Here is a 21,850-nt window from a genome sequence, read left to right as displayed (position 1 = left end):
GAAAGATTTCAGAATTACAAGACAGACTGGTGATTCCACACAAGAAGACAAATTGTTTTAGTAGTCTGGAATACCAAATTGAAATGGATTAAATAAAGGTTATCCATAGTTAGAAAATACAGAAGGTGTGATTTATGCAGCCAACCCAAGATTAAAACTCCAAAGTTATCTGGAGGGCAAGAGTGAGCTTCACATTGCCTAAACTCTAAGGCAGATCCTACAATCAAATTAGAAAGAAGAAAATGCCACTGATTTCTATCAGAAATAAACTAAGGCAGTTCAAGAACCCAAAAGAGATCCTGCTGGATTTTCTGGAGAGTGCAGTGGATCTTTGTCAAAAAATTATCTTTGCATCAGAGAAGAAAGAGTCTTGCACTCAGATATCAGCCTGAATTGGTCCAAAGTCCAATTCTACAGTCTCTTTGGATTGGACTGCAAAATGAGAATATTATAGCTGACTTAAAACTGAATTTACAGGATTTAAGTGTAGCTGATGAACTTTTGTTGGAAAAACTGAACATTGCCTGTAGTATTGAAATGGAGCACCAGCAAAAATTAAGAGCATCAGGGCAACTAAGGCCATTACAAATAAATGCTATGCTATCTGTTTTGAAAAAAGGAGCAAGCAAAGATCTCACCATGGTCAAAGAACATAAATGCACAAAGCCAAATTCATTCGCTATTCAGGTGGAACAATGAAGGAATCTGACAATTAGCAATTGAAATGGCTGCTTTCGCAAAGACCAAATTATAGGAAGACCTCTAGTAATTCCCCAGATTTTGCAAACCAGAAAGGGTAAGCGACAAAGAGTTACCAGAGATGCTGCCAATGGGAAAACTCAATTGAAAGATATGATCACTGCTGCAAATGCGGTAGCAGTGAAAGATTGGCAATGTCAGCAAATGGAAAATGAGAGAGGTGCATGATCAGGGAGACCAGGGACAAGGAGTGATTAGCCCAAAATGGAAGTCCCAATACACTTACTCCTTTTGCCAAAAGAAAGGAAATGAAGGGCAGTTTCTGTCATGTTCCAGGTGCCTTTGGGAACTATATTCAAGGAATTGTAAAATACAGCACTGGAGGAAACTTAAAACTAATTGCCAAACCCTAGAGAACAGCAGTAAGTATCCAATCTCTGGGTCATCAGAGCTTTAATGGAGAGGCTCCTAGACAACAAAGAAAAGTTGCCAAGTTGGTTGGAAAAAAGGTGTTTAGTATGGTGTTATATCAATGACAGGAAAGTAAAAGCATTGTGGGACACAGCCATAGGCTTGCCAACAATCCCTTATTAGAAGAGACATTCCTTATTTTTTCATCTCTGTACAACAAGATCGGGAGTTGCAAAGTGCTGCAAAAAGCAGCAAGAAATACCCATGGCAAACATAGGTGCTGGAACTCATATTGGGAGGTGGGGTGGGGGTGGTTAGAAAGCAGTCCCTTATTTTTGAAATAGGGTTGGCAACCCTAAGGTGCCCAGATATCAATGATTTATAAATAAATGGAAAGAGGGGCCATCTCCCAGAGCAGGACGTAAAGGCTCATTGAAGAGGTGTTAGATATTTAAGGCAGACTAGATATAAAAGCAGTGAATGGCACTGAAGTTCCTTACGAAAGCAGCCATTAATCATTTCCCTGCCATTGTGGGGGCTTAGGGCATTGGTACCCCTTGGCCCCTCCTATTCTCTGCCTGTAACACCTAATAGTCTAATCTCCTATGGGCCTTAATACTTTGGTTCAGTTGTTGGGTTTAGTGTGCGGGTGCTGGGTGGCGTTGGTGGCCTGTGATATGCAAGAGGCCAGCCTAGATGATCTAGTGGTCCCTTTTGGCCTTGAACTTCTACCTTGCAGCCAATGCTTAACACAGCCTCCCTTTGCTTCCCAGGCCTCTCTAGCTTCTCCGTAAGTCCTCCCAGCTACTCCTTTCTCTGATGAACTAACCACTCTTCCACCCTTCTTGGGCTCCACTAAAATTCTTTCACTTAGTCTCCCCCACAAGAGTGTAATCTACTCCCTGTGGTTCGTCCTACCTGGGTTCTTCCAGTTTAAACCCTATCTCAGGTTTAAACCCACCACAGGAGCCTGATCTGCTCAGTGGGTTTCTTTCTGCAGGACAGTCCTATCTCATCTTTGGTGTCTCCCCATGCTGAATTCCCTCTGATTCCTTGCAAGTCCAAATGCCTAGTGATCTTTATTTAGCTCCCCCTCTCTGGCTGGAGGCAATCAAGCAATCAGTCAATCACAGGTGCACTAATTGGCTCTAGCTCCTTGTCTAACAGGTGATTGGACTAAGCTCCATCATGTTGTACAACTCTTAACCTCCAGCACTTCATATAGAGGTAAATTGTGCAAACCCCATAGTTAATTTAATACAACAGAAGGGCAAAAAGGCAGAGGATTTTTGCACAGTCAAGAAAGAAGCAAGAGCTCTCACTGTTCTGAGAGGACAAGCGGTTGAAATGATGTGTATAACAAAAGCGAACTGCACAAAGGGAAGTATCATGGTACTATTTATTCCAAATGAAACAGCACCATGGCCTGAAGGTCTAGAGATTACAGAACACCAAATGTGTTTTCCAAAAGCAAACTCTCAGATGTGAGTAAATGTCAGGAATATCACTAAACATGGTATCTTCTTAAAGAGGAGAATCATAATAGGATGATTACAGCAGGTCGATGCTATTGGCCCTATCCAATTACCACAGAAGCCAGAAAGTGAGTCCCCATTAAAAGGAAATGAACATTATAATAATCAATCAACAATGCAGGCTGAGTATAAAGACGTATCACAAATCCCTAGTGAAAGATGGGCTCCTCCTGTCAGCTTGCAATACCTCTCAGAGGTGGAACAAGAAGAGGTCACAGAGATGCTGCAAAAGAATGCAATCAGATTGAGATGTAGGGTGTACTGGAATTTTGGAGATGGACATTAAGCTGGCTGACAAGGTTCCTGTCCCGAAAACATAATGTCACTCCCTTACCATTGTATAATGAACTAAAGAACTACATAAAAGATCTTCTTGCCAGACGGTGGATACAAAAATGTAAATCACCGTATTCCCCACCTGTGGTGTGTGTCACAAAGAGAAATGGAACATTTTGACTAGGCATAGACTATAGAGTTAAACAAACAAAACTATTACAGATGGACATCCTTTTCCCCAGAATTTAAGAGATCCTCAGTAATTTAGGTGGCAGCCGATGGTATTCTGTCCTTGATCAAGGTAAAGCTTATTGTCAGGGATTTTAAAAGTAAGGAAAGTGCACACCAGATTGCCTTCATCACACCCTGGGAATTATATGGATGGTTTGCATTACTCATAGACTCAATAATGCCCCTGCAGAATTCTAGTACTGAATGGAAGAATACCTGGAAGATGAGAGGTGAAATATGCATACCCTACCTACCTTGATGTGCTTGTCTACAGCAAAGGTTTCAGGGATCATGTACAGTATGCTAGGAAAGTTCTCAAAAGTCAAAAGAAAAGTAATATCGAACTATGCACAAGTACCTGTGATATGTTCAAGTAGGAGGTGCGCTATTATAAAAATATGGTGTCAGTTCAGGGGTATAAAGTGAACACAAAAGACATAACTGTTGTACAATCTTTGAAAGAACTCCTTCCATAGTAAGGGAAGTAATATTTTGTTAGGTTCCTTAGCTGTCACAGGGTATTTATACAGGATTTTTGAGGGTTGGAAACCCATAGTGTGATATCCTTTCCAATCCCAAATATCCTTGTTTCAAAAATATGTCAAGGGAACAGGACAGTCACCTGTCAACCAACCAGTGGTGTGGCCAGAACTACACTGAAGACTTTTAGAACAACTGATTCATAGTCTGTCCAATTCTCTGATTATGGCCAAACTAGATTTCCAGAAACCATTCAGTTTGTGTACTGATGCCTCAAATGAGGGCATTTCTGTACCAGCATCAAGAAGGAAATCTCTGGATGATTGCCTCTGCATCGAGAACTCTGACACCTGTATAAAAGAACTACCACTTACATTCTTGGAAACTGGAGTTTCCAGCTCTGAAGTGGGCTATATCAGAAAGGTTCAGAGATTACCTCTTCTATGCACCTTCTTTTACACTCTGCAGCGGTAATCTACTAACGTATGTGATGACACTGGCTAAACTAAATGTTGCTAGTCTTAGATGGGGTTCAGGAGCTTTCAGATGTCAACTTCATGACAAAATACCATCATGAGACTGTGAACACTGATGCTGACAATTTATCCAGGGAACCTTTAAATATGGAAGCACACATGAGAGAATGCACACATGATTATAATCCTGAGAGCATTCCAGTAATTGTTCAAACTGTTAGTCCAAAATGAGGGTGATGTGGAGTGGGTTTTGGCAACTATGTCAAATCTATATACTCCACAAGCAAACAAATACAACATATTGAACCCCATAGCTGAAAAATTATGTACTGATGAGTTAAAACCCCATTCTTCAAATACTCTCTGCTGTGCAGTCAGTGTGATTATTATTACTATTACTATTGTTGTTTATTTGTATTACCATAAGGCCTAGAAGCCCTCATCATGGACCCCATTGTGCTGAGTGCTCTACAAACAGAACAAGAAGACAATCCCTGTCTTAGAGTGCTTACAATCTAATTAAGAGCTTACAATCTAGTGACAACTACCTTTCTTCCAGGCTGGAGTGGGGTTTACTGCAGGGGTAGTTCCCCAGAAGAGACACTTACAACATTGGAAATAGGGAGGTGGGTCCCCAAATTAGAAGCTGGGTGTCATGTATTTCATTTACACAGTATGTTTCTGGGCTTCTACTAGCAGGTCAGGCTTCTGTACCAGATTTGGCTACAGAGAGCTTTCTTCCCAGAGAGATTCACAACAGATGTGTTCACTGTAAGATCCTTTAATGTTCTGCCAGAGGTTGCTGAGGTTAGCTTAAATAAGGTATGTTACACACAGTGCCACCTAGTGGCTGAAAATACATTGTTTCATTCCATTTGGAACTCAGCCTATGTACGTCTTTCTCAACACAGCAATATTTTAAGAGAATGTTACTCTTATGTGTTGTTTTCAAACCAATTCTGTTTTCCATGTTGTGTGCCTATCCTCTGCTCTTACACTTCAATTTCACTGTCATTTGGAATCTGATACAAAGAGAGAGGCCTGAACCAAAACTCTAGATCTCAACACCCGCAAACACAGAGGGGCTTGAAATCTCAGTATTGCTAACTCCAAGTGTTTCAAAATCACGAATCAGGTCTTCAAAAATCATGAGATAATATCCATGCAGTAATGCATTTGGAGTTCCGTTTATTTGCCTTCTGGCATTTTAGAGTTCACATTTTCAAGCTTTTCTCTGGAACCAGGAGGGCTGGAAGTTAAGAATTATTTTTAAAATGAATGCTGAGAGTCTGTAGTCAGGGTCTAAGGCTTTAAGAAAAACACCCAGTATCATGAGATTTGTGATTAAAATCACATGAGTTGGCCACACTGAAACCTGGATCAAATTTTTGTGGTATTAGCCTATTTCTAGATACAACTCTATATGGAAAGAGGGCATAAAGCTCCTTCCTCTGTCTATAAGCACAATATCTGTTAACTGACAACTTGTTAAGCAATTATTGCAGTAATTCCTGGTTTTAATATCGGTAATAAAATGTAACATTTGTCTTCCCTTTTTTAGTAGAAATGTATTGACCCTGGTGATCATGGCATGGCTAGTCTTCATAGAAGAGAAAGCAACTATCAATGAAAGATTTCTATTGAAGTACCAAACTGTAGTGCGAGTTTAAAATTATTGATTTTCACTGAATTTATTACTTGAAGCTTTATGCTTAGAGACATACATTCAGTGTTTGTCGGATGCCAAAGTGCAGGAAAATATTTCTGACAATGTTTTCCTTGTGCCCTGCACTGACTGAGCTAAATTTACAGTTGACCTCACTGACAATAATTCTGTCAGTAGATAAGTCCTTCAGGCAAATTGCCAGTTCAGACATGAAACTCTGCAACTGGAAGAATGCAGAAAGTCTTTTACATTAATACTGTAGTGTGGTAGAAGATGTAAATTTTTCCTGACAAAGCTGGCATTACAGTTCCTTGCAACTCTCTCCTTTATCACTTTTCTTCCAAGCAAGGAAGAAGGATTTCTTTCAAATCATTCCCCCCCCACCCACCCCGGGTAGAGTCCAACCATATTAAAATGCTGATTTAAAAATGCCAGTTATTCATTATTATTCTTGAAACTTTGTCCACATAAATGAAAATTTGTAGCTACTAAGAAAATTTTAGTTAGTTCCTCATTCTGTGTTTTGAAATAGCTTTTCTACTAACTACTAATGGAAGAGTTTGAAATTGTTGAATAAGTGAGAAATCTTTTTCTTACTAATTTGCTGCAGGGATTTTACTGACTCTCTATATAAACTTCAATGTTAGTAAGTGCATTACATTTTATTTTATACATAGGGGTGTGTGAGTGCATGTGCCTGTGCCTGTGTGTGTGTATGTGTGTGTGTGTGTGTGTGTGTGTGTGTGTGTGTGTGTGTAAATCATGCATTTACAAACATTAATTTTATCAGATTCATACTTTTAGTGAACTAGATATTCACTGGTATGAGCGAGTTATAAAGAAATTTCTTACAAGGAAAATAAAAAAGAATTATAACTCTTCAGAGATGATACTGTTTTATAGGATATTATTTTTATTTTTCTTTATAGAAAAGCAAAGCTTTTAGCATAAGTGTAATGTGTCCTTAGATGACTGTTTTGTGCTGGCATCTGTTATTTATGTAGATATGCATGTGATGCGTAGGTGGTAAAATATCTTTGCCTGAATAGGCCTGTCTGAATTTCTAAACCACCTTTTACAACGAGTCAATAAGCCATAGTTCACAAGTGAGTGCCTCCCAGTTATATAGCTTGATATAAAAATATTAACATATGCTAGACAGGTCCCTTATCAATGTAAGAAGATATGTCCATAATTGCTGAATTTGAGCAATAGCTGCAGCCATACTGCCTTATATTGTGAGCCCATCAGATCAGCAAGGTTGGGTCACATCATTAAAGCGTTCCACAGTGGTCTCCCAGAAAGTATGGCAGAAAGTGGTGGACACACTCTTGACCCCTGAATTGGTACCAAACACAGTGCTAGCAGGTACTATGTTGCTTAAAGTGCCATCTTTTGGACAACTTCTTGACCAAATGGTTAAATATCTGGGGTCACTTTCAGGGATTTAGGTGTAGCCTTATGTCCTAGATAAATGCCAGCTTGGATAACTACATTCTGCCTTCCTCAGATTCTCCTTTAATATAATTAATTCTTTACTTCCAGATCCTATACCCTTGTGCGCTGTTACCATGTATTGTCAAATAGCTACTGCATTTCAGTGTCTGGTACACTGTACACTAATTTGTATACAGATTACCTTTGCTAAGAGATACAATATAAAAGTACTGTGGTGAGAGGAAGGATGATATTAGGGTGCTGGAGTGGGGATCTGAAATCTGGGTTCTCCCGCAGACTTCCCCTGTGACCTTGAGCCAGTCACTTGGTCTCTCTTGGTTTCATTTCCCCATTTGTAAAATGCAATAATAATCGTTTCTTTCCCCCATGCTTGTCTGTCTTGTCTATTTGGATTCTAGACTCTTTCAGACAAGGTGTCTAAATATATTTGTACAGCAGCTACCACAATGGAGCCCTGACATCACTTGAAGTCTCTAGGTTGCTGTAATACAAATAATTAACAACAATAATGTAAATGCAATTTGTTGTTGTTTAAACCCAAATGGCTACAAGTTTCTTCAGTTAATTTGCTTATACATGAAGAGCCCTCCAGCTTAAATGCATTTTTGCTTTCACATAAGATTTATAATGGGAGGAAATACTTCATTTGATTAACCTTCTGATTTATAAAACTAGACATTTATCATTATTTCAATGATACATCATGACTACATTTGAAGAAACACAGTAATGAGAGTTCAAATGTACATAGTTTTCTCTTGAAAACTAAAATTAGTTATTTAAAACAAAGCCATGGATTGATCCTATGTTGATTGAAAACAAAGGTGTCAAATATGTATTTTAGGCAATTTTGAGCCCTTTAAGTATGGACTGACAAGGGAGGTGGAATGTTACAAATATTAACAAGGAACTGTACAGGAGAACTGTTATAAAGTCAAGATCGACAAGTCAAATTATTTTGGGAGGGGGGAACTCTGGGAAAAATTAGGATAAGAAATATATTATAAATAATCACAAAGCATTGAGATGAATGTGGAGAACTCCCTTTAGTGCTAATTAAGAAAGCTAATAGAATTGACAGAAATATAAATGGGAGAGTGAATAATCAAGACTTTAAGAGCAGAGAATGGTAACTATGAAGCCTGAAAATGTCCAAATGTTTAAGCATCAGAAGAGCGCAGTGTCTAATTTACCCTTCTCTATCTCCTTTCCTCCCATCCCATTTGCTGTTAGTCATTAGACAGCTTCTCACTACTGAGAACATTTCACTAGTTATAAACGGACATGATCCTATGCCTCACATTTCAGATTAATTCAGGTTTTGCTGATCCTGGGTTTTATTTCTGGGCCTTCTCTGATCTGACAGCAGTGTTGTTCATTTTGATGTCTCATTTACGTACTAGTAAATCCTTATCCAAAACCTAAAATTGCTATTTACCATAAAGTAATACACGTAAATTAATGTCCACAATATCAGTCTGTAACACCATTTTCCAGCCATGTATGTACAGTACACTGAAGGTATAGCAGATTCCTGGCCCCTTAAAATATATATAAAAGTCTCTTAAGGGCAATTACCACTTCCTACCACTGGAGGACCAGTCAGTCCATTCAGTGGAAGCCAATTAAGTTCAGGTTTTTCCCTTAATAACGTAGTGTTGTATAATGAGATGTATTGTGTGGGAGCAAAGAGCTAACAAGCAGCTGGGATATTTAAATTTTTACCGTAGTGTCTGAGGACTCAGTTAGGCCCAGATCCCCTTTGTGCTAGATGTTGTGCAAAGAGAGAGAGGATTGGTCCCGCTTCTGAAGAGAAAAGCCACATAAGAGGTTTGTGTGCGAAGAAAGTGTTTATCAAAATAGACAATTATATGTGTGTATATATATATACACACACACACATTTTGCTATTACACTAATAAACATTGACTTTCCACAATTGCAGTGCAGTCTAGTCTATAAACATTGGCTGATTTCTTGTAGATATCATAACAGATCTGGTTTTGTGAAGTTTTCAAACAATATGGGTCATTGGGCTGTACAATATGATGAGACTGTTTCATGTGTAGTGCCCTTTTAATGCTGATTGTAACACTATGCAATGAGCTTCATTTATACCCTCCCAAGAAACTAATTTTTACTCTTCTTCCCAAAAGCATTCTTTCTTCTAAAATATCATCTTAGGGCCCAGATTTGTTCCTACCAAAATTATTAATAAAATTTACACTGAGTTCAATGGGAATAGGACTGGATCCTAAGGTATTGATTCAGCAAAGCACTTATACAAATTACTTTGAATTGGGGCTGCAGTCACTACCTTTCTGAGTTTTAACAGTGTTTTCTTTTCACATGGATGATAAGGAATACAATTATAGCCTGTGTACAGTAATATGTACAAAAATTCCAGAGCTGCTCTTTTTCATAACATAGAGAATCCATAAAAAGTTTTTTTAAAGAATTGTACCTCCAACCACAAAGAAAATTATGAAAAGGAATTAAGAAAAAAACCACCACCAGTTCTGACTTTTCAAAATGTAATATGCTTTCTAGATCCTATAAATCTATTTTATTGCTTACCTTGAATGCCCTGGATGATAAATTTCTTTATTTTTAATATACTTATTTGCAATATGGAATACCTGTGAAGAATCACAACTACGAACCAAAGAAAGGAGAGTTAAATGAAATATTCAGGGTACCAAGCAACTTCCATATATACTTACTAATCTACACAATGTACTATTCATAAAGAACATGGGTGCTAGTCTGTAATACAACTGGAACCCTATTCTAGGACTAATACAAATTGACCAGGAGAAAGAACAGGTGACTTCATCTATTCATTTCTGGTCAGTCTTGCCAAGCCAACTAGAAAGTGCATCTGTATTAGCGATTTGGGCAATCAGTAGAAGATTCATGACCACGGACTACCCATATATTGACAAAACAAACCAGTCTTCTGTTCCACTAACAACAAAATCTTTGTCAATAGCTAAAATATATGAATGAGGCATTAACCAGTGAATGAGAGTTAGGCTCAATTCCTGCTAATTTTGCTCATTCGCATAGCTCCATTAACTTCAGTGGGACTACTTGTGTGAGTAAAACTGACAAGCTTTTGCCTGTAGTGGCTAATTTCCAAAGAATTAATTTCTGTCAAAAACAAAACTGAGACGTGCCCCTCACATCAGAGCCAATAAGAAGTTCATCAAAATCCACTGGGACTTGGGACATTTCTTAACCTGGAAAGTGTGGCTGTGGGAAAGTCAGAAAAGTGTTTGCAATATGAGGGCACTGCTATTCCAGTTCAAGAGCTGTGAATTGTGGGGCCCAATCCCAAACCTGAAAACATTTTATGTTCACCATAATAAGGAAGGAGAGTCTGCACACAAGTTGTTAATAATCTGTTTTTAACACCCAGCTTCTGCCAAATGCATAATAGTGGTTCATCGGAAATCAATAAAATCATTGATTTACAGATGTGTCTTGCTCGGGGAACATTTCAGGGTGGAGCAGAGTCGGGGCTGGACTTAAAATTAGGATGAGCACCAGATCAAATGGGTATATTGATGAGGAAGGTGGGGGATCCACTGTAATTTACCATGGGTTTCTGGTTCCTGCTCTGGCTTGGGGTTTTCCTTGGGTTTGTCAGTGAAGGGGAGCTTTCTCAACTGGCTTCTCCAAGTAGGGGTGAAAAATCACATGCTCCTTGTGCTCTTGATCTTCTGGGGTATCCTCTGTGGTCCTTGCTGCCTCTTTGCCTTGTCCCTCATCAGCATTCGAATGAGGCCAACAAAGTAGAGCAGGGGGTCATGAGCCACTTGAGGCTCTGTCCTGGGAGCTCCTGACAGCACCCACTCCAGCTCATCACAGAAGGGGCATATACAGTGAGCCCTTCCGGAGAGACACTTGAGTTTTTTGCTCTCCTGTTCCAGAGCCTCCAGTGCTTGATCCATTCCCGGCATGGGCCAGAGTCTGCTCAATGCCCTTCTGCTCCAGTCTCTGTGAATGATCTTGCGGCTTCGTGAGAAGTCAGGGAGGATAGTGTACTCTGACCACACATTGATCAATAGTGACCCGGGTGTGATAAGCAGGCCAGGCAGTTGCTCTCAGAACAGGAGCCATGTCCACTGGCATTGATCAAAAGAAAATGGCAGAAAACTGTTCTGATATGGACAGTACAGCTTGCTACTACTGGCAAAAATAGGGGGCGGGGACCTTTTTGACTGGGTAAGGGTCAGGCAGAAAAGGGTTCTGTGCAGTGTGTCGGGGGAGGACTATTGAAACTCAAGATCTGGCACTTGCCCCTTAACTCTGTATGCACTGCAAACAGGCATGGAGATGGGCTGTGCCACAGCCTGAGATGTGTACTTACCACAGCCCTCAGGCATGGTAGTTTACTCACCCTCTCCTCTCCTTCAAATACATGATTCTAGGGCCTCTAGATGTGTACAATGGAGGAGAGGGTTATGGCACAGCCACACGCATGGACATGTGGACAGTCACTGGTTAGAGGTACCCCAAGTCTCTGAGGGGGTCTGGATAAAGGTAGAAGTTAGAGCAGACTGCTGGAGATTTATTTAAAATCACCTCTGAATTAAGCCCAGTGAAAGGCAGATTTTAGTGAACCATATATTGTACTCCTGAAACACTTACGTAAATGTAACCACCTTTGATTGGAAGAGGCAGCAAGATATTAATTTTTAAATTGGATGTTCTGTTCAGTGAAGGTTTCTGCCAAAAACTATCTTAAATCCTATTTAAAATGGAAATCTAAACAAGGTGTCAGAGTAAGAAACTAAATAGGCCTGTCAACTAACTTTTAGTACAATATATCACAAAAAAAGATTTCCAGAAATATTCTGTTATTGTGAAAATCTACTCTTAAGCATTTCTGATAAAACAATAAAACATTTATTAGAATCAATTATGTATGTCTAGATACATCTCCTTTTAACTATAGCTTTTAAATGAATAAAGATGGATACATGCATTAAAACTACCCCAAACCTGAATTCCTATTGCTATTTGAAATTCTTAATGCATAATTTCCATTCTGAGTGTGAATTTAGAGACAATTTTTAGTGTGTTCAATGTTCAACTGGTGTGAGTCTCCAGAAGGAGTTGAGATGGGAATACTAATGGTATGCAGCTCTCACATGGTGTTTTGGTCCTTTACGGTGTTGGTGTAACCCAGGCTAGTTGTCAGGATGACTTTCATGATCATGCGGAAAGTGGCTGTTCAAGATTCTGTTTTTATAGCCACCATGCCAAATATGGGCCTATACCAGAAGGCATCTCACTTTTTGTATTCTACCAGGCACACATGGTTTCTTGTTTCAGGTGACATTTCATTACTGGGGAGAGAGTGCATAATACGTTTCCCCCTCTATGATCAGACCATTATATCTTGTAATTTGAGATGTGAGTCTGCCTTTGCTTTGATTAGGATAAAGAATCAACGTCAGTGGTCCTGCTGTGAAGACGACTAGACCAAATTCAGTTTCAGAACTTGCTAAAGGATTATATTTTTAGCTATCTGACAGTGGTCTCATAAGGCAGTATAACTATAATTTTTCTCAGCCACTTATCCTAAGTGTCCTTTTGCTGTATGTCATGCACACAGATCATTGTAGTTTGCATTCCATTAGACTTATACGACAGCAAAGTATTTAAAAAAAAAAAGCGAAAGAGACCCTTCAGATCTCTGTCACAAACAGGCACAAACTGGCCACCTTCAGTGTGGTTGGGTCTTTGCTGTGTCTGTCTGTTCCTAATTCAATGAAAGATTGCTACATCGGAAAGAAAAGGCAGAGATCATGCTTTCTGCAGAATGAGAACATTGTACAGTTTTTCCTCAATTTTTAAATATTTTTTCTTATAATTTAATGCAAGTTTCTCCTGCTTTGGACAGTGGTGTTTATAGATGTCTTGCAACAATTAAAACCTATAAAACACAAGTTAGAGTGACAATATTAGAAATTGCATTTCAAGTAGATTGACTATAGCATAAGAGTTTTTAAAGTCCTGCATGGTGTCTGTGGTGGACACAGAAAGATCATTCTTTGCTTGCACCATTGCATTTGTGGAATTTCATCCAGCAGGACCGGTGGTGGACACCTTGGTGGTAAGTTCTGTCCTCAGAATGAGGACCAGATTTTTTTCCCATCGTGAGGAGCTGTCTCTCTTTCACAGAAAAGATCAGCTTGCTATGGTCTGAGTTGGAGGGTACAAATAGACCATCTTCCTTTGGTTGAATTTAAGCAAGTATTTTTCACTGAGAGGCAGCTCTGTAGTTGATATAAATTGGCATAGCTCCATTGGACCAGTAGAGCTATGCCAGCTTGCACTAGCTGAGGTTCTGGTCTTATTTTGGCAGCATTTCATCTGGCAACTTTCCCCTTGTGGCTGATTAAAATGAAGTGGAGATGAACTGAGTCTAGTGTTGGTTAAGAATGTTATTGCATCCCTATTGGAGGGCAGGTTGCTATCTTCCCTTAAGTCTGCAGCTCTTAGGCCTTTGCTCAAGAAGCCATTTTGTGATACTGGAGATCTTGCATGAACCAGCTGCATATCTGGCAGAATGGTAAAGCTATTACATATTAGTGCAAGTGCCCAGCAAATTCCTACCTAGTGGTCTTTAATCATGCATAGAAATATGTTGTATCAACTACTAGGTACACAAGCTAATAATAGCTACAAAACAGAATTCCCCTATATAACTAGGAGATCTTTAGTCGTTATTACATATTTAGACACTTACCCAGCTATCTAAGAGGAGAAAGGTAATAGTCTAGAAACTTGGAAAAGTGGTAGACACAGCTATGGGCCCATTCACAGAGCTTTTCCTCACCAAATATTCATATTTTGCCCTTGGCTATAGTTGTGTCAAAACGACAATGAATGAATTCAGGCTGATGCTTCATTTGTGTGGTTTAGTCAATGGTTTTACACAACTGGAGCTGACTGGTGTAGTGATGTGGAAGAAATGAAGTAATGGCAACAAGTTACATCAAGTCAATCTTTTGCCTGTTAGAAGTGGAGGCTGGGGACTGAGCTGAAAGGCTTACTTTGGCGGAAGGATGGAGGCTACTTTTATTTGAATAAAGCACTGTCTGCATTATTCCATTTCATACTGCCCATTAAGCACATGTACATCCCCCTTCCATTATCTCCTATGTTTTTCACAGCCTTCCTTTTGGTGTTGATAAAACATTATTATGAACAATGGCTCGATGCTTTACGAGGTGTGAGTGAGAACACTGATTGGTACTAAAAGGTGTGGTCCCCAGTGGGTCAGTGTATTTTGGAGATGAACAGGATTTCTTGTTTATAGCAGCTATAGCTGTAATCCTGCAACTAGGATTAATTTTGAATTTCTGAGTAGTTCCATTGACTTTAGTGGGGTTACTCAAAGGTAAAAAGTTAAGCATGTTGTAAGTGTTGCAATCTTGGGAACCATGTCAAAAGGGTGAAATGTTCCCTTGACTGTGCTAACTGGGAAAGCTTCATAGGCAAAAGAAATCATGTTTAGCAGCATTTGTCATAATATTGAGGCTACTTCAAATTTGCATGCAAATGTGTGAGAATGTTTTGTAGCCAGGATGGATGATGCAGTGCATAGGTCACTAGTCTAGCACTTAGGAGACCTAGGTGCTGTGTGGCCTTGGGCTATAAGCTCTCTGTCCCTCAGTTTTGCTATCTGTACAATGTGGATAATGACATTTCCCTGCCTCACAGGGGTTTTGTGAGGATAAACATATTAAAGATTGTGAGATGCTCAGCTACTATGGCAATAGGAGCCATGTAAGTACTGTGACAAAGCTCTGTCCTTGCCTCCATGGGTCCCGTGTTTCCTGGCGGATTTCGCTAGCCTCAGAGGCTCACTGTGACCCTCCACGTAACTCTTCTTTCTCGAGAGACAAGGGTCACAGTCTACTGAGCCATTTTCATCATAAGCCAGTGAGGGAGGTGAGGAGAGGTTATCCTTCCTTGCACAGTCTCTGTTGTCTCCCAGTCTCAGTGATTAATCAGGGGGCAAAGGGGAACCCGGGCCTACCCTCCACTCTGGGCTCCAGCCCAGAGACCCTAATAGTATCAGCTATGGTAGCTGACCTTTTAGAAACAGCAGCCCTCACCTCCTCAAGCTCCACTTCACCCTTACCTCAGGACCTCCTTCCTTATGCCTGATACGGTGTGTACTACTCAGCCTCTCCAACCACACAACTTCTTCCCACAGCTCCTGACATGCCCACCCACCTGACTAACTGGGAAGCTTTTAACTAGTTTCAGCCAGCCCCTGATTGGCTTCAGGTGTCCCGATCAACCTAGCCTTCTCCCTGCCTTCTGGAAAGATCTTAATTGGCCCCAGGTGTCTTAATTGACCTGGAGCAGCTGCCATTTCACTTTTGCTGGTACCAGGAATTTGTTTAGCCTGGAGCGAATCTCTCTCTCACTCCCTCCCACTGCTCTCCCATAGCCTTCTAGCTTGGAGGGAGGTGGGAAGCTGCTACTCCTACTGCTACTAGGCCCTAAGCTCTCCCTGCTGCTCCAGCTGCTCCCCTGGCTGGGCCAGACACCCCCCATTCTCTGCTACTTGGCTGCTGGACCCCCCACTCTTGGGTGCTGCTACTGCTGCAACTGCAACCCTGGGGTGGGGAGGGGGCTGCTAGCCCACTCCCCAGAGAGGAGGAGTGAGGGACCCCAGCCACTGCTGTTATGGATACCACCACCACCTGAGAGGGGTCCTTTCTGCCTGCCTGGACCACCACCTGGAGCTCCTGGAGCTGCTGCTGCTGCTGCAGAGGCCGCTGCCTGGAGCTGCTGAAGCCCGAGGAGGAGAAGAAGAGGATCATCTGCCAGTGGGGCAGCACCTAGAGACTTTGCAGACCACCGTGGAGGGGGCCTAAGACTGAGTAATTTTCAAACTGTGCTCTTGTGGTGGGGGTTTTGACTGTGTTGTAGGGACACGGGGTGTGGTGTGGAGCTGCCCCCCGATCCATCTGTGTGTCCCCCCCAACCCCCACCACTATTACTACCACCGCTGCCCCCTCCACCACCCCCCACTGGCTGTATACCATCTGCCTCAGCTCCTGCCTCTGGACTCAGCTGCTTGCTTGGCTTGCCACGCCCTATTTCCACCCTTTGGGCCAGAAGCAGCAGCCAGCTAAAAAAGACTTGTGCAAGTGCACATGGGCACATGTGCCCCCCCCCCGGACTGCCTACCCCCAGCTTTGCCCTTTACTACCTGCCCCATTTGCCACTTACTTTGCCTCCTCTTTGCTCCAGCCTCCCTTACTAGCTTCAGTTTGTTTGCCTGCCCCGCCCATTTCCTTCTGCAGCCTTTGTTTGTTTGCCCCGCCCCAGTCTCTGAAGCTAGCCCCTTGGTTTCCCTGTTCTACCCCCAGACCGCTTAGCCCCTCGCTCCGTGTGCCCGGGCCCCCTCCCATGCGCTTGTGCAACTCCCCATTTCAGTTGCAACCCTCTTCACTGCACCTTCAATGTTGTTGAATCCCGCCCCCCATAGTGCACCAAGAGGAGCCGGAATTTCCACCTTGTGTCGGTGACTGACCCCTAACCCCTGATTGCCCCCCATCCAGCCCACCCCTTTTGGCGCCCTCCTCCCCTGCCTGCAGCCTAGCGGGGAGGAGTGGTCGACCTGCTTCCCCTCTCCCCTCCTCCTTTTGGTGTCCCCCTTTCCTCCTTGTTCATGATGGCGGGAGATGAGACGGGTGAGACCCCTTCAGCAGCCCAAGCTCCCCCTCCCCCGCCTACCCCTCCGTCACCCCCTCAAGCTTCTACCTCCGCTGCCAAACCATCTGCCATCGCCCCCGCTGGGGCACCAGCAGCGACGGGCACCGGGGTGACCTCCACTGCTACCACATCTCTCCCCCCCTCAGATTTGGGGGGAGTCCCCCCAGCCGGCGGGAAGGGCCAGGGGAAGAAGAAGGGGAAGGGCCCCGCTAAAAAGACCAGGCCCTCCATGGCAGGGGCTGCCCCCAGTGCCCCGGCCCCATCTCCAGCTGGGGCGCCCCCCCCCGCTGTTCCCTCCACCAGCTCTGCAGGTGTCCCTCCCCCGGCCCCTAGAGCATACGCCCAGGTGACGGCAGCCCCCCCGCCTGCCGCTACATCATTTCTCCAGCCCACCGCCTCCGCTACCATCTATAGCGGCCGGGGCCCCTTTCCCACCATGACCAGGAAGCACGGCGTCCGTTGCCTCCTGGTGCCCGCCTCGCCCCACGTGGAGACCTATGTGCGGGCGTTGGCGAGGGTGGTGGGGCCCACGGCCATTGTGGCGGCCTCCAAAATGTATGGCAAGGTCGTCTTCTTCCTAGCATCGGAGGCCGCCGCCCAGGAGGCGGTGGAGAAGGGCCTGGCGGTGGGGGGCGTGTTCGTCCCCTTAGAGCCACTAGAGGACCTGGGCGTCCGCCTGGTTCTGACCTCCGTCCCTCCCTTTCTGCCCAATGCCTCCCTGTTACCCGCCCTTTCTACCTTGGGAAAGCCCATCTCTGTCATCAGCCCGCTCCCGTTGGGCTGCAAAGACCCCGCCCTCCGTCACGTCCTCTCGTTCCGCCGGCAAGTGCAGCTTCAACTGCCGCCGGCGGCGCGCGACGGAGAGGCACTGGAGGGGTCCTTCCTAGTCCCCTACCAGGGGACCCCTTACAGGGTGCATTATTCCACGGGGGAGGCCCGGTGCTACCTCTGCCGGGCGATGGGGCACGTCCGGAGGGACTGCCCCCTTGCCCGGGAAGAAGGGGCACCCAGGACCCCCGAGCCCCGGCAGGGCACCGGCCCCGTCATCGCCGACGCCCCTGGCTGCCCGGCACCTGAAACCGCCCCTCCTCCTTCACAATCCACCATTGCTCCCGCTCAGGCCCAAGGGGTACCTCCCCCACTATGCCCAAACAAGCGGGAGAACCCCGCCACCGCTGCTTGCAATCTGGCGGGGCCTGTGGAGGAGGGTGGGGCAGGGACACCACCAAGCATGGGAGAGGACCCGCCCCCAAGGGGAATCTTCCCTCCCTTGTGCTGCCCCACCGTTACCCCCTCGAGTCCCTGAGCCATCGCCTCTGCCCCCTGACACAACCCCTGCTAGCCAGCCCCCGGATGATGCCATGGAGGGCTGGGCCCTAGTCAAGGGGAAGCGGGGCAAGCGGAAGGCTCGAGCTCCGCTCCTCCCATGTGACGCGGAGGCCCCCCGGAAGACCAGGAAGGGGGGCACCGATGCCGAGCCTTCCGCTCTACCCACGGGTGTGTTCCACCCACCAGAGCCGGCTGGGGAAGACGTGGCAGCACTGGAAGGCGGTATCTCCCCTCCACGGGAGTCCCTCCCCTCCAAGACCCCTGAGGCACCATCTGAAACCCCAGTGTGCCCCAAAGTAACCATCGCGTCAGGTGCCGGCGGGGAGAATCCTGGGGTAGCGGAAAACAATTTCCCCTCTATATATGAGGAGATCGAGGCCCTGGGTCTGACCCCGGTCACCCAGGGGGAGGACGATCCTATGCCAGCGGGCCTCGATCTGGGCGACTTCTTTCCAGCCCCAATTTCCCCATACTCCCTCCCCCTAACCGTCGCTTCTGCTCCCACCTCCGAGGAGCCCCTGGACTCCTCCATCAACCCGGCTGCAGAAGGCACCCTGCTGAGAGCCACCGAGCCAGTTGAGGCGAGGGCCAGTGCCACGCGGCTGGAACCTGAGCCACCAGGGGCATCCCTCGCTGGTGAGGAGCATTCGACCTCCTTTCCGGGAGAGGACCCTACAGAAGGAAGTCCACCTCCTGATGCCGTGGCTGCCAAATCCACCAGACAGCTTGCGCCCGGCATCGGTGAGAGCCCTCTCCCGACCCAGAATCTCACCTCTACCCCTGCCCCTGCCCTTCTCCCGCCCACCTCCCGAGATATTATTGCCACCCCTGGGACAGTCTCCTTCCCCTTTCCAACAGATGACTCCCAGGGAATGGCCTTTGTGTTTGCCCGTCCCGACCCACCAGGGGCTGCTATCCTCCCTCCGCCGCCCCCTATCGCCCCAGCATTCAGGTCAACCCATCAAGAGCCCCGTCGGGGGTCCGCACCCTGTCTGCCCGTCCCGCTGGGCCAGGGGGCTGTACCAAGGGCCCCATCGGGAAGCAACCAGACCATAACCCCAGCCCCCCATGCGCTGCGAGAGGAGTTGCGGGAGTTCCTAGAAGACGTCCGTGGCTCCCGCAACAAAGTCCAGCTTGCCCTCCAGCGATGGGGGGACTTTAATCAAATCCTCCGGGCCGCAAGGGCCCTCATGGGGGAGGGGAAAAGGACCGGGAGACAGGGCGCCGCGGCCTACCAGCGGGTCCGCCACTTCCGTGACTCCTTACTCACCTACGGGGTGGGTCACGGACTGCTACGCGGCCCGCCGGGAGCCACGAGCATCCCTGCCGGCGAGGATCCCCCCAGCCCTCCTCATGGCACTCTTTACCATCGCAACATTGAACACCCGTGGCTGTAAGATGGGTCTCCGCAGGTCCCAGGTGCTCTCCTTCCTTCGAGAGGGGAGGTACTCTGTGGTTTTCCTGCAGGAGACCCATACGGATCCGACCGCCGGCAGACAGCTGGCGGCTGGATTGGGGGGGACAGGGTCTACTTTAGCCACCTCACAGTTCATACGGGTGGAGTGGCGACCCTGTTCTCCCCCGACCTACGGCCCGAGGTGCTGGGGGTCGCCGAGGCTGTGCCGGGTCGCCTGCTGCACCTCCGGGTCCAAATGGAGGGGCTCGTAGTCAACCTCGTCAACATCTATGCCCCAGCAGCGAGCCCGGAGCGGCTGCAATTCTATCAGCAGGCATCCGCCTTCCTCGGCACCTTGGATCCTCAGGAGTGCCTGGTCCTGGGAGGGGACTTTAACATCACCCTTGAGGAACGGGACCGCTCGGGGACCGAGAAGAGCCCGGCCGCCGTCGCCGTCCTCCAGGAGATAGTCGAACACCACTCCCTGGTGGACGTCTGGCGCGACCACCACCCGGATGACACTTCCACGTTCACCTTTGTCTGGGTGGAGGCCCATCGGTCGCGCCACTCCCGGTTGGACCGCATTTATTTATCACGCTTTCATCTTACACGAGCCCACTCCTCCAGCATCCGGCCGGCCCCATTTTCGGACGATCACATAGCCACCGTGACAGCCTCCCTCTGCGCGGAGAGGCCGGGGCCGGCCTATTGGCATTTTAACAACAGCTTGCTGGAGGATGCGGGCTTCGTGGCGTCCTTCCGGGAGTTCTGGCTGGCCTGGCGAGGGCAGCGGCGTGCCTTTCCCTCGGTACGGCGGTGGTGGGACGTAGGGAAGGTGCGCGCCCGGCTCTTCTGCCGTGACTACACCCGGGGCACCAGCCGACGGAGGGATGCAGCGATAGAGCAGTTGGAACGGGAGGTCTTAGAGCTGGAGAGGCGTCTGGCCGCCAGCCCCGAGGATCCACCCCTCTGCGGAGCGTGCCGGGAGAAGCGGGAGGAGCTCCGGAGCCTCGAGGACCATCGGGCCCGGGGTGCCTTTGTTCGATCCCGCATCCGTCTCCTTCGGGAGATGGATTGCGGCTCCCGCTTCTTCTACGCCCTGGAAAAAAAGAGGGGGGCTAAGAAACATATCATATGCCTACTGACTGAGGATGGCACCCCCCTCACGGATCCGGTGGAGATGTGCGAGAGGGCGAGAGCCTTCTACGCAAGCCTTTTCTCCCCGGAGCCGACCGATCCTAACGCTTGCAGAGTGCTGTGGGAGGAGCTCCCGACGGTCAGCGTGGGCGACCGAGACCGGCTAGAGCTGCCTCTCACTCTGGCCGAGTTCTCGGAAGCCCTCCGTCGCATGCCCACCAATAAATCTCCGGGCATGGACGGGCTGACCGTGGAGTTCTAACTCGCGTGTTCTGGGAATGTCCTGGGCCCAGACCTAGTCACCGTCTGGGCCGAGTCTTTGCAGAGCGGGGTCCTCCCTCTTTCGTGCAGGCGAGCCGTGCTCGCCTTATTGCCGAAGAAGGGGGACCTCCGCGATTTACGAAATTGGCGTCCCGTCTCGCTCCTCAGCACGGACTACAAAATCGTGGCAAAAGCCATCTCCCTGAGGCTAGGGTCCGTGCTGGCGGACGTGGTCCACCCAGACCAGACCTACACCGTCCCGGGCCGCAGTATCTTCGACAACCTATATCTGGTCCGGGACCTATTGGAACTTGGGTGTAGGGATGGTCTGTCGTTCGCCCTCCTGTCCTTAGATCAAGAGAAGGCGTTCGACAGGATGGATCACGGGTATCTCCTGAGCACTCTGCAGGCATTTGGCTTCGGACCCAGATTTGTGAACTTTCTCCGGGTGCTGTACGCTTCCGCAGAGTGTCTGGTAAGACTCAACTGGACCCTGACCGAACCGGTCAACTTCGGGCGAGGAGTACGGCAGGGGTGCCCCCTCTCAGGCCAGCTCTACGCTCTGGCGATCGAGCCCTTCCTCTGTCTCCTCCGAAGGAGGTTGACAGGGTTGGTGCTGAGGGAGCCGGAGCTGCGGCTGGTCCTGTCGGCGTACGCTGATGACGTGCTCCTCATGGTCCAGGACCCGGGCGACTTGGTGCGAGTGGAGGCTTGCCAGGCCATCTATTCAGCAGCCTCCTCT

The sequence above is a fragment of the Dermochelys coriacea genome, chromosome 3 (assembly GCF_009764565.3).
Source record: "Dermochelys coriacea isolate rDerCor1 chromosome 3, rDerCor1.pri.v4, whole genome shotgun sequence".
NCBI lineage: Eukaryota > Metazoa > Chordata > Testudines > Dermochelyidae > Dermochelys > Dermochelys coriacea.
This window is presented reverse-complemented; position numbering follows the sequence as displayed.